Source organism: Oncorhynchus nerka, linkage group LG3 (genome assembly GCF_034236695.1).
Source record: "Oncorhynchus nerka isolate Pitt River linkage group LG3, Oner_Uvic_2.0, whole genome shotgun sequence".
Lineage (NCBI taxonomy): Eukaryota > Metazoa > Chordata > Actinopteri > Salmoniformes > Salmonidae > Oncorhynchus > Oncorhynchus nerka.
Genome location: NC_088398.1, coordinates 4,926,984 through 4,937,898, shown reverse-complemented (window position 1 = coordinate 4,937,898; position 10,915 = coordinate 4,926,984).

The window sequence follows — 10,915 nt, the reverse complement described above, 5'->3', positions numbered from 1 at the left end:
ATATAACCAGTTTTTTATTTATTCTGAAAACAATCATTTAAAAGTTTGTTAATTACATAGCTGTAGTAAGAGAGAGATGGTTCATCATTTCAGATTTGTCTGCTTGACTGGGTCCTTGCAATGTCAGGAGGGTCTTCCGGAATAGGTTTCTTTGCAGTGTGAGAGAAAGACAGAAAGACAGAGAGATACAGAGATGTTGGATAGAGGGAAATGGATAGTTGGTCCTCAGTGGAGTAGTGTTAAAGACACAAGCCCTCCGGATAATTCTCTGAGCCTGACTAGCCTGTCAGACATTAACTGAAGTCATGGGGCCCTGGCACAGAGAGAGAGAGAGAGAGAGAGAGAGAGAGAGAGAGAGAGAGAGAGAGAGAGTGATCTAAAGAAGACCATCAGGACTTGCAATGGAGGGAGAGGGAGAGAGAGAGGGAAAGAGGGTGAGGAGTGCTGTGATTGAGAGAGGGAGAGAGAGAGGGAAAGAGGGTGAGGAGTGCTGTGATTGAGAGAGGGAAAGAGGGTGAGGAGTGCTGTGATTGAGAGAGGGAAAGAGGGTGAGGAGTGCTGTGATTGAGAGAGGGAGAGAATAGGAAGGGAGAAAAGGAGGGCAATGAGTGGGTGATCTAGAGAGGACCATGGGGATTGGCATGGAGGGAGAGAGAGAGAGAGGGTGGGTGGGTGGTAGGGAGGGAGGGAGGATAGAGGAGGCAAGGGGTGATTGAGAGAGGGAGAGAAGAGGAAGGTGCAGAGGAAGGGGGAAAGAAGGGCAGTGAGTGGGTGATCTGGAGAAGACCATGGGGTCATGGCATGAGGAATGTGAATGTCAGTGAGGGAGGAAGAGAGAGAGAGAGAGAGAGAAGAAAGAGATAGAGAATGATAGGGCCATGGGGTCTTGGCATAGTTAGACAGAGGGCTAAGGAGAACGTGTGGGAAGCATATTCAAACCTATCTCCAACCGACGCTGACTTCACACACACACAAACACACATACACAGCAGAGGGAAGAGGCAATTTAATTTCCCTCTATGGAATGTGAAAGAGGAAATATCCTGCTCCTCTGTGCTATAGTGCAATAGCTCCCAATGACCTGCTGTGCTGAAAGGAACTCTAATCCATTTCAGTGGCCCTCCAGTCCTCGTGCTACTGTGTGCAAATCCCCTCCATTGCTCTTCTTGAATAAATTAGATTTTTTTTTATGGCCGTGGTGAGGCTCAACTTTTATACCCCTGGAGAACCCTGATGGATGTGTAGAACTCACACACTCGGGAACACACACACACACACACACACACACACACACACACACACACACACACACACACACACTGGCTCAAGTAGACATTGGCTCAAACAGGAATACAGTAGCCTACAGTCTAGATGTTGATGCCTTTCTCTCTCACACACTACTTTGTGGATGAAAGCCTGAAACATGTTCAGATTAATAATGACATTAAAGAACATTGAACAATTTAAAAGCCCATGTATTATTTATCTGGGAACAGAAGAACAACAATGTAATGAAATGCACTTTATATCATCTTAGCTCATGAATATGTAAAACCTGCAAATTAATAATTCTTTATTATGAGGAAACGAGAGAATCTCAGGACTTGATAATGAGAGAGCAAGAGAGAGAGAGGGAGTGTGTGTGTGTACTCGCATGTGTGTGTAGAGTGTGAAGTGCCCATGTAGCATCTGCGCACGTGTCACGACTCCGACCGAAGGACACTCCCCTTCCCGTTCGGGTGGCGCTCGGAGGTCGTCATCGCCGGCCTACTAGCTGCCACTGATTATTTCCTCCCCCTCCTTATGTGTTTATTGAGTGCACCTGTTTTGAGTTAGGTAAGTAATATAGTAGTGAGGCTTTATTAGTCAGCCGGCCCGCCTGGTTCCTTGTGCGGGATTAATTATTGTGATCGTCTGTTTGGTGTACTTGTGTGCACGTCTATGGGTTTCGTGTTTTCCCATTTTTGTGGTTTTTCCTGGACAGTTTAAGTCCCCCTGTTTGGGGCGTTTGTTTGTTCATTACGCCCTGTGTTTTCGTGAGGGTTGGCTTATGTTCGCCGTTTCTCTGTGCATTAAAATAGCACTCCCCTGAACTCTCTGCTTCCTGCGCCTGACTTCTCACCCACTACACTCAGATCGTTACAGCACGTTTGTGTTTGAGTGCATGCCTGCAAACTTGTGTGTGTGTTTAAGATTCCGTTATTCCTGCCTATGTCCTGGGAACCAATCCAAACTGTTCTGTCTCTGCTTGAACCAATCAAGACTGTTCTGTCTCTGCTTGGACCAATCAAGACTGTTATGTCTCTGCTTGGACCAATCAAGACTGTTCTGTCTCTGCTTGGACCAATCAAGAGTGTTCTGTCTCTGCTTCGAACCAATCAAGACTGTTCTGTCTCTGCATGGACCAATCAAGACTGTTCTGTCTCTGCTTGGACCAATCAAGACTGTTATGTCTCTGCTTGGACCAATCAAGACTGTTATGTCTCTGCTTGGACCAATCAAGACTGTTCTGTCTCTGCTTGGACCAATCAAGACTGGTATGTCTCTGCTTGGACCAATCAAGACTGTTCTGTCTCTGCTTGAGCCAAATCACAGCTATCATGCTGAATTTGAGTCTAGTAGTCTGGTTTACCTCCTCTGAGTGGCCGGCACGGTCTGCAACGCCATCCAGAGTGCCTAACGATGTCTCACTGGAGAATGTGTCTCCTGAGGGAATACTGCCTGACAACGGGGGATCAGGATTCCATAAGGAGAAGTGAGCGCTCTGTTTCATCCAGCTCACTGGGGAATTCACATCCCCCTAATCACACAAACACATATATGTGTATGTGTATGCATGCATGTATATATATATATATATATATTTACCAAATAATGCAGACAATTACATTGATGGAAGCAACATTCTTTCTGCAATATTAAGCTGATCCACCCTTAAACAAAATTAAATAAAAAAAAACACACACACAAAGACACCCACATGCAATCACACACATACACTCCCCTTCCCTCCCTCCCTGTCTCCCTCCTTCCTGCCACTACACCCCTGACGGCAGTCCTCTGGTGGTATCAATAAGAAAGCAGGTCCAATGAATGGCTCAGTGTCTCACCATCCCATCGGTCTGTGATCCTCCCCTACACACCAGATTACACAGCCTAAACCTCCCTCCCATCACAACCCACAGGAGCCTCTCTCCCCGCTTTATTCATAGACAGACACACAGAGACATACATACACCTTGTTGCAGGCTAAATAACCATGTAGCTCTTTATGTATTGCAATGACTTCTGGCAGCTGTTGTGCTGCTGTGAGACTGTGTGAGAAAAATAAATCCTTGATGGAGGAGAAAGTTTAAGTCTAAAATCCCTGACTATTACTTTCTGTGTTTTCTCCGATCTAGGCGGAGGTGTGACCCAAATCCTTCAGGTTTTCTGATGATTGGACTGAACGTTAGATCAGAGGAGTCCAGTGGGGTGGTGGGGGGAGATGGGGAAGGGAAGAGGAGGAGGAGGGTCAACACTATCTATCTGGCCATGGTAGAGAGGACGAAGGGGGTGCTGTGCTTTCAAAACACAAATGCACTTTTCAAATGCAAATCATAATCTTACTGTAACATTTAGCCTAAACTTAACCTGTTAACACAAATGCCAACCCAAGCCAAACCTTAAAGGAAATATGTACAATTGCTATATCCATTTTGGGACTTGTAAATGAATGATATATAGCTATTGATTCTTAAAGAATATTACTTGGAAATGCCTCATGAGCTTAGTTTAACTGTAACCACATCAGGACCCAAAATATAAGCTTGTTTCACTCCACTGTTTGTGAACAATGTAATTGTAAACAAACACGGTATAGCTTCAAAACATGGTAAAAACTAGAGTGGGCTAGGATGGGTTCATCATTTACCTCTCTGAGTGGACACATTCCTGACCTGTGACCCCGGCACATGACATTTAAGAGGTGGTATGATGCTGCTGGCATCCTGCCCACTGTTTAATTATCTAAAACTGCCTTCTCATTTTAATATCCGGCTCACTCCTCTCTACACCTCTTCCACTTGTTTTGTCTCTGTATGCCGGCAATTTGGAATTGAAATGAAACAAAGACTTTGAGGCTAAAGTGCAGACTGTCAGATTTAATTAGAGGTATTTTCATCCATATCGGGTGAACCGTTTTGTACATAGTCCTCCCATTTTAGGGGACCAAAAGTATTGGGATAAATTAATCAAGCTTGTGACTGTACAAACTTGTTGGATGCATTTGCTGTTTGTCTTGGTTGTGTTTCAGATTATTTTGTGCCCAATAGAAATGAATGCTAAATAATGTATTGTGTCAATTTTGGAGTCACTTTTATTGTAAATCTGAATAGAATATGTTTCTAAACAATTATACATTACTGTGGAGGCTACCATGATTATGGATAGTTCTGAATTAGTCTTGAATAATGAGGGAGAAAGTTACAGAGGCATAAACATCATAGCCCTACCAAAAATGCTAACCTCCCATGTTATTGTAATGGTGAGAGGTTAGCATGTCTTGGGGGAATGATATTTGTGCATCTGTATTGTGCATTCTCACTCATCATTATTCCCGATTCATTCAGGACTATCCGTAATCATGGTAGCAAGTTGACGTAGATGCACAATGCAAACAGTAGTAGTGGGTCATTTTCCACAACAGCCAGGTACGTTGAAGGGCAGGGCTAAACTTTGCCGCTGTTTTGGTCCTGTAGCTACGAAGATGTAGCAGCATGAAGCCAACATGTGCACATGCGCTGATACTCTGTGTGACTGTGTGAGAGCAGTCTTGCATCGCTCCCATCTCATTGGGTGTGTTTGAATAGTAAGGCTAACGAAGCCGACTGTAGACAAAAGTCAAGGAGTGCAGCCGGAGAAGTGCATCGGCGATAGCCGACAGTTGGACACTGTAGGGGTTTTTCAACAGCAAGGCTCAGATCAACATGGCAGTGTCAACATACAGTGCCTTTGGAAAGTATTCAGACCCCTAGACTTTTTCTACATTTTGTTACGTTACATCCTTATTCTAAAATGGATTAAATAAAACAAATCCTCAGCAATCTACACACAAAATCCCATAATGACAAAGCGAAAACAGGTTTAATGTATTAAAAATAAAAAACATTCTTTACATAACTTTTCAGACCCTTTGCTATGAGACTCGAAATTGAGCTCAGCTCCTGTTTCCAATGATCATCCGTGAGATGTTTCTACAACTTGATTGGGGTCCACCTGTGGTAAATTCAATTGATTGGACATGATTTGGAAAAGCACACAACTGTCTATATAAGGTCCCACAGTTGACAGTGCAAAAAGCAAGCCATTAGGTCAAAAGAATTGTCCGTAGAGCTCCGAGACAGGATTGTGTTGAGACACAGATCTGGGAAAGGGCGCCAAAATATTTCTCCAGCATTGAAGGTCCCCAAGAACACTGTGGCCTCAATCATATTTAAATGTAAGTAGTTTGGAGCAACCAAGACCCTTCCTAGAGCTGGCTGCCCAGCCAAACTGAGCAATTGGAGTAGAAGGGCCTTGGTCAGGGAGATGACCAAGAACCTGATGGTCACTCTGACAGAGCTCTAGAGTTCCTCTGTGGAGATGGGAGAACCTTCCAGAAGGACAACCATCTCTGCAGCACTCCACCAATCAGGCCTTTATGGTAGAGTGGCCAGACGGAAGCCACTCCTCAGTAAAAGGCACATGACAGCCCACTTGGAGTTTGCAAAAAAGGCACTTATAGACTCTCAGACCGTGAGAAACATGATTATCTGGTCTGATGAAACCAAGATTGAACTCTTTGGCCTGAATGCCAAGCGTCAAGTCTGGAGGAAACTTTGCACCATTCCTACAGTGAGGCATGGTGGTGGCAGCATCATGCTTTGGAGATGTTTTTCAGTGGCAGGGACTGGGAGACTGGTCAGAATCGACGCAAAGATGAACGGACAAAAGTACAGAGAGATCCTTGATCAAAACCTGCTCCAGAGTGCTCAGGACCTCAGACTGGGGGCGAAGGTTCACCTTCCAACAGGAGAACGACCCTAAGAGCACAGCCAAGACAACGCAGGAGTGCCAAGTCTCTGAATGTTCTTGAGTGGCCCAGCCAGAGCCCAGACTTGAACCCGAACATCTCTGGAGAGACCTGATAGAGCTTGAGAGGAGCTGCATAGAAGAATGGAAGAAACTCCCCAAATACAGGTGTGCCAAGCTTGTAGCATCATACCCAAGAAAACTTGATGCTATCATCGCTGCCAAAGGTGCTTCAACAAAGTACAGATTAAAGGGTCTGAATACTTATGTAACATTTCAGTTTTTTAACAGCAAAAATGTCCCAAAATCTTTTTGCTTCGTAATCATGGGGATTGTTTGTACATTGATGAGGGGAAAAAACCTTGACAATAACACTGTAACAACAAATGTGTAAAAAGTCAAGGGATCTGAATACTTTCCGAAGGCACTGTAGCTGCTATTGTTTATCAAAGTTTTTCTTTATAAATGTAAAAACAAACTTTTCTAAGTCCCATATCAAACACAAACTGAAACCATAATGTTTGTACAATGAATTGGTGAGAGAGAGATCTCAAATATCACTTTCATTTTGTTCTGCCTGTAGCTTTAGAATCGCTGCAAAGTTGGTTCTGGTTTCAGTCATGTCTTTGGTCATGTTCATGTGGGTCAACCAAAAACACCCTAATGATTGGTTGACTAATAGTGTCTTCCACTAGCCAGGAGTTGGCTGCATGGTGCAGTTGGTGAGAAACAACTGCATCGACTTGAAGATGACTTCATAAAAAACTCCATGACATTTGATCACATGGTTTTGTAAAGTTCATGCAGTCGACATGTAGGCTCAAGTTAGATTTGTTTTTGCCCGATAATGCAACACACTTTGAAAGGCGGTGACCATCGTTGATCTTGACTAGACAAAATGTATTAGCTCGAACACGCTCAATATTTGCTGTGCTGCTGTTGGCAATGTCATCTTGCTTGCATTGTTGTTCACCTTTAAAAGTGTGTTGCATTATGAGGATAAACATTTTCCTTCTTGTTGACTGCATGAACTTTACAAAAATCATGTGATCAAAGGTTGTGAAGGTTTTACTGCAGTTAATGGAAAGTTTGTGCAGTTGCTCTTCACCAACTTCCTCCAGCAACCATGGCCTGCATTGTGGGAGCCTCTATTGTCAACCAATCATTATTCTTGACATAACTGAAACAGGAACTAACTTTGCTGCTATTCTACCAACACCCTGTGCACTAGTAGAGATCGGAGAGGATTTGACAGGTGTAAGCAATATGGTAATAGATTCACCTTGCTCTCTGATAGGCTGTGTAGAAATTTGACCATTTTGCTTATACCATTCATATCCTCTCAGATCTCTGCTAGAGGTTGACATGGGAACAGGACTCTTGGGGGTCTTGCGGAATTCTAGCATGAATGGGAGTCAACTGTGTAGTCCTAATATAGTTTACTTAATAATATATATTTATGTTAATTGCCCCCCTCCCCCTTATGTTGGCTCACTCTCGCGCCTCCCTCCAGTTGTAGCCACTCCCTACTTTACCTCAGATGAGGTCGGAGACGTACACTGTTACACATGTCCATATCCATGAGTTCATTCAATTCTGGGTAAGTAAGTGCAAGGGCTGCCTTCATTGCCACATCTCGTAAAGTGGTTGTTATCAGCTGTGTACAGACAACTGTCTCGTGAGCTCTGAGCAGCAGCCAAACGGAGCAGTTGCTATGGCTACTCACACGCAGAGCGGGGACAGACAGACGAGCATCTAAACATTTGACAGGACAAGATGAACACTCCCATGTCAACCTGCATAAAGAGTAAGGTTTAGGGGTGCATTTTGGGATTGGGCCTGGATTGTACGATGTGCACACATGATACATGGGGGGTTAGAGACAGGGAGAATGGAAAACCGTGTTGATCTGAGCCTTGCTGTTGAAAAACCACATTAGTGTTCAACTTTTGGGTAGCACAGTTGCAACTTGCCCAACTTCACTCCTTGACTTTGAGCCTACACGCCCAATCTCATTGTGACCCACCAGATTCAGGAACTTAAACCCCACTAGGAGAAAAAAAAGCTTGAAAACCCCTTTAGAGTTTTGCCAAACATTTTGATGTAAAAAAACTGAGCGTAACAATTTTTTTTATTTAGTTTGAGAAAGTTAATGGTTTCATAATAGTTTCTTTTTTTTAAAGGTTTGTTAATTATTTTATTTCCGTTTACAAAAGTTTTTATTTTAGTTTCAGTTTACTCTAATAACCTTGCATCACAAACACACTATGTTGTTCACTTCTCTTCCAGGGAAACAATAACAATGATTAAATGCTATGCCAAAACAGTCAAAGAGCATTTGATCATTTAACTTCACTGATCTGAGAGGGTTTGATGGCTGAAACCTGTCTTTTCACCTATCTGGTGAATCCCTCTATCAGTGAAAGATGAGGGAAAGGAGAGGAGATGACGGTTTGGAAAGAACTGGGATGCAGAAACAGTAATTGTGACATTGGCTGAATCAATCAATCATTGATCAATAATTGAATTAAATCACGAGTCATCCAACAGTCTCAAATCATTGGAACACAAAGTTTAGAGACAAAAATCCCTGCTGACCAATTAATAATGAATTCAGTAACTTAATCAACCGGTAAACCTTTCCCTCAGTCAGTCAGCCATCATTTTCTAAATGATCTCTGTTTTAAGTTGCCACTGCTCTGGCCTTCTCTGGAGGAGCTCATATGTATAGATATGTAAGGAAGGGAGAGATAAATCAACTTTGATCTGGTATAAGCAAGATGGAGAAAACCCAATCCAGTGAGAGGACATGGTGAAGCTATTACCACACTGCTTATCCAATCATTTCAGATCTATGGATACGGGTTAGGGGTCAATGTGGGACTTGGATAAAACTATTCAAACAGGATCAAAAACCCTACGACCCTGTTCCTGGAGAGCTACCCTCTTGTGGGTTTCTATTCAACCCCAGTAGTAACTAATCTGACTCACCTTAACAACCAGCTAATTATTAGAATCAGGTGCTCTAGATTAGGGTTGGTGTGAATATCTACAGGACGGTAGCTGTCCAGGAACAGGGCTGGAGAGCCCTGCTCTATAGAGACCTTAGGGAAGGGATATTAATCTCTTACCCAACGAAGTCCGGAGCCTGCTGGTTTCTACCTGATAATGAATTAGACACACCTGGTGTCCCAGGTCGTAATCAGTCCCTGATTGGAGGGGAACAATTAAAACATTTAAAAGCAATGGCACTGGCTTCGAGGTCCAGAGTTGAGTTTGAGAGGCTTATGGGATTCTATAGCTCAGACCCAGTATAACAGGGGAGTCAAACTCATTCCATGGAGGGCTGAGTGTTTGCAGGTTTTTGGTTTTATCAATTGAGACCTAGACAACCATGTGTGGATAAGTTCCTTACTAATCAGTGCCTTAAGTCATCAAGTACAAGGGAGGAGTGAAATCCCGCATACACTTGGCCCACCGTAGAATGAGTTTGACACATGTGCAGTATAGCTTCGCCCCGGTGTTATGACCCAAAGAAACGCAAGCATCTGTTTCTCCTTTGTCACGTTTAATAGCAGGGAAACAATAAAACTCAAGCTTGGCATTCATCATGACCACCACCAATGCTGTTCACTTCTCTTCCAGGGAAACAATACAACTCAAGCTTGGAATTCATCATGACCACCACCAATGTTGTTCACTTCTCTTCCAGGGAAACAATACAACTCAAGCTTGGCATTCATCATGACCACCACCAATGATGTTCACTTCTCTTCCAGGGAAACAATACAACTCAAGCTTGGCATTCATCATGACCACCACCAATGTTGTTCACTTCTCTTCCAGGGAAACAATACAACTCAAGCTTGGCATTCATCATGACCACCACCAATGTTGTTCACTTCTCTTCCAGGAAACAATACAACTCAAGCTTGGCATTCATCATGACCACCACCAATGTTGTTCACTTCTCTTCCAGGGAAACAATACAACTCAAGCTTGGCATTCATCATGACCACCACCAATGCTGTTCACTTCTCTTCCAGGGAAACAATACAACTCAAGCTTGGCATTCATCATGACCACCACCAATGTTGTTCACTTCTCTTCCAGGGAAACAATACAACTCAAGCTTGGCATTCATCATGACCACCACCAATGTTGTTCACTTCTCTTCCAGGGAAACAATACAACTCAAGCTTGGCATTCATCATGACCACCACCAATGTTGTTCACTTCTCTTCCAGGGAAACAATACAACTCAAGCTTGGCATTCATCATGACCACCACCAATGTTGTTCACTTCTCTTCCAGGGAAACAATACAACTCAAGCTTGGCATTCATCATGACCACCACCAATGCTGTTCACTTCTCTTCCAGGGAAACAATACAACTCAAGCTTGGAATTCATCATGACCACCACCAATGTTGTTCACTTCTCTTCCAGGGAAACAATACAACTCAAGCTTGGCATTCATCATGACTACCACCAATGCTGTTCACTTCTCTTCCAAGGAAACAATACAACTCAAGCTTGGCATTCATCATGACCACCACCAATGTTGTTCACTTCTCTTCCAAGGAAACAATACAACTCAAACTTGGCATTCATCATGATCACCACCAATGTTGTTCACTTCTCTTCCAGGGAAACAATAAAACTCAAGCTTGGCATTCATCATGACCACCACCAATGTTGTTCACTTCTCTTCCAGGGAAACAAACCCAGTACTCAAGGACACACACAGGCAATAGATACAATTATGACTGCTCACATCTCTGTACTCATTGACTAAACATGGATTCAATTAAACTCAGTTCAAGGTCATGGTAATACAATATAAACGCTGGGTCTGTGCTTAA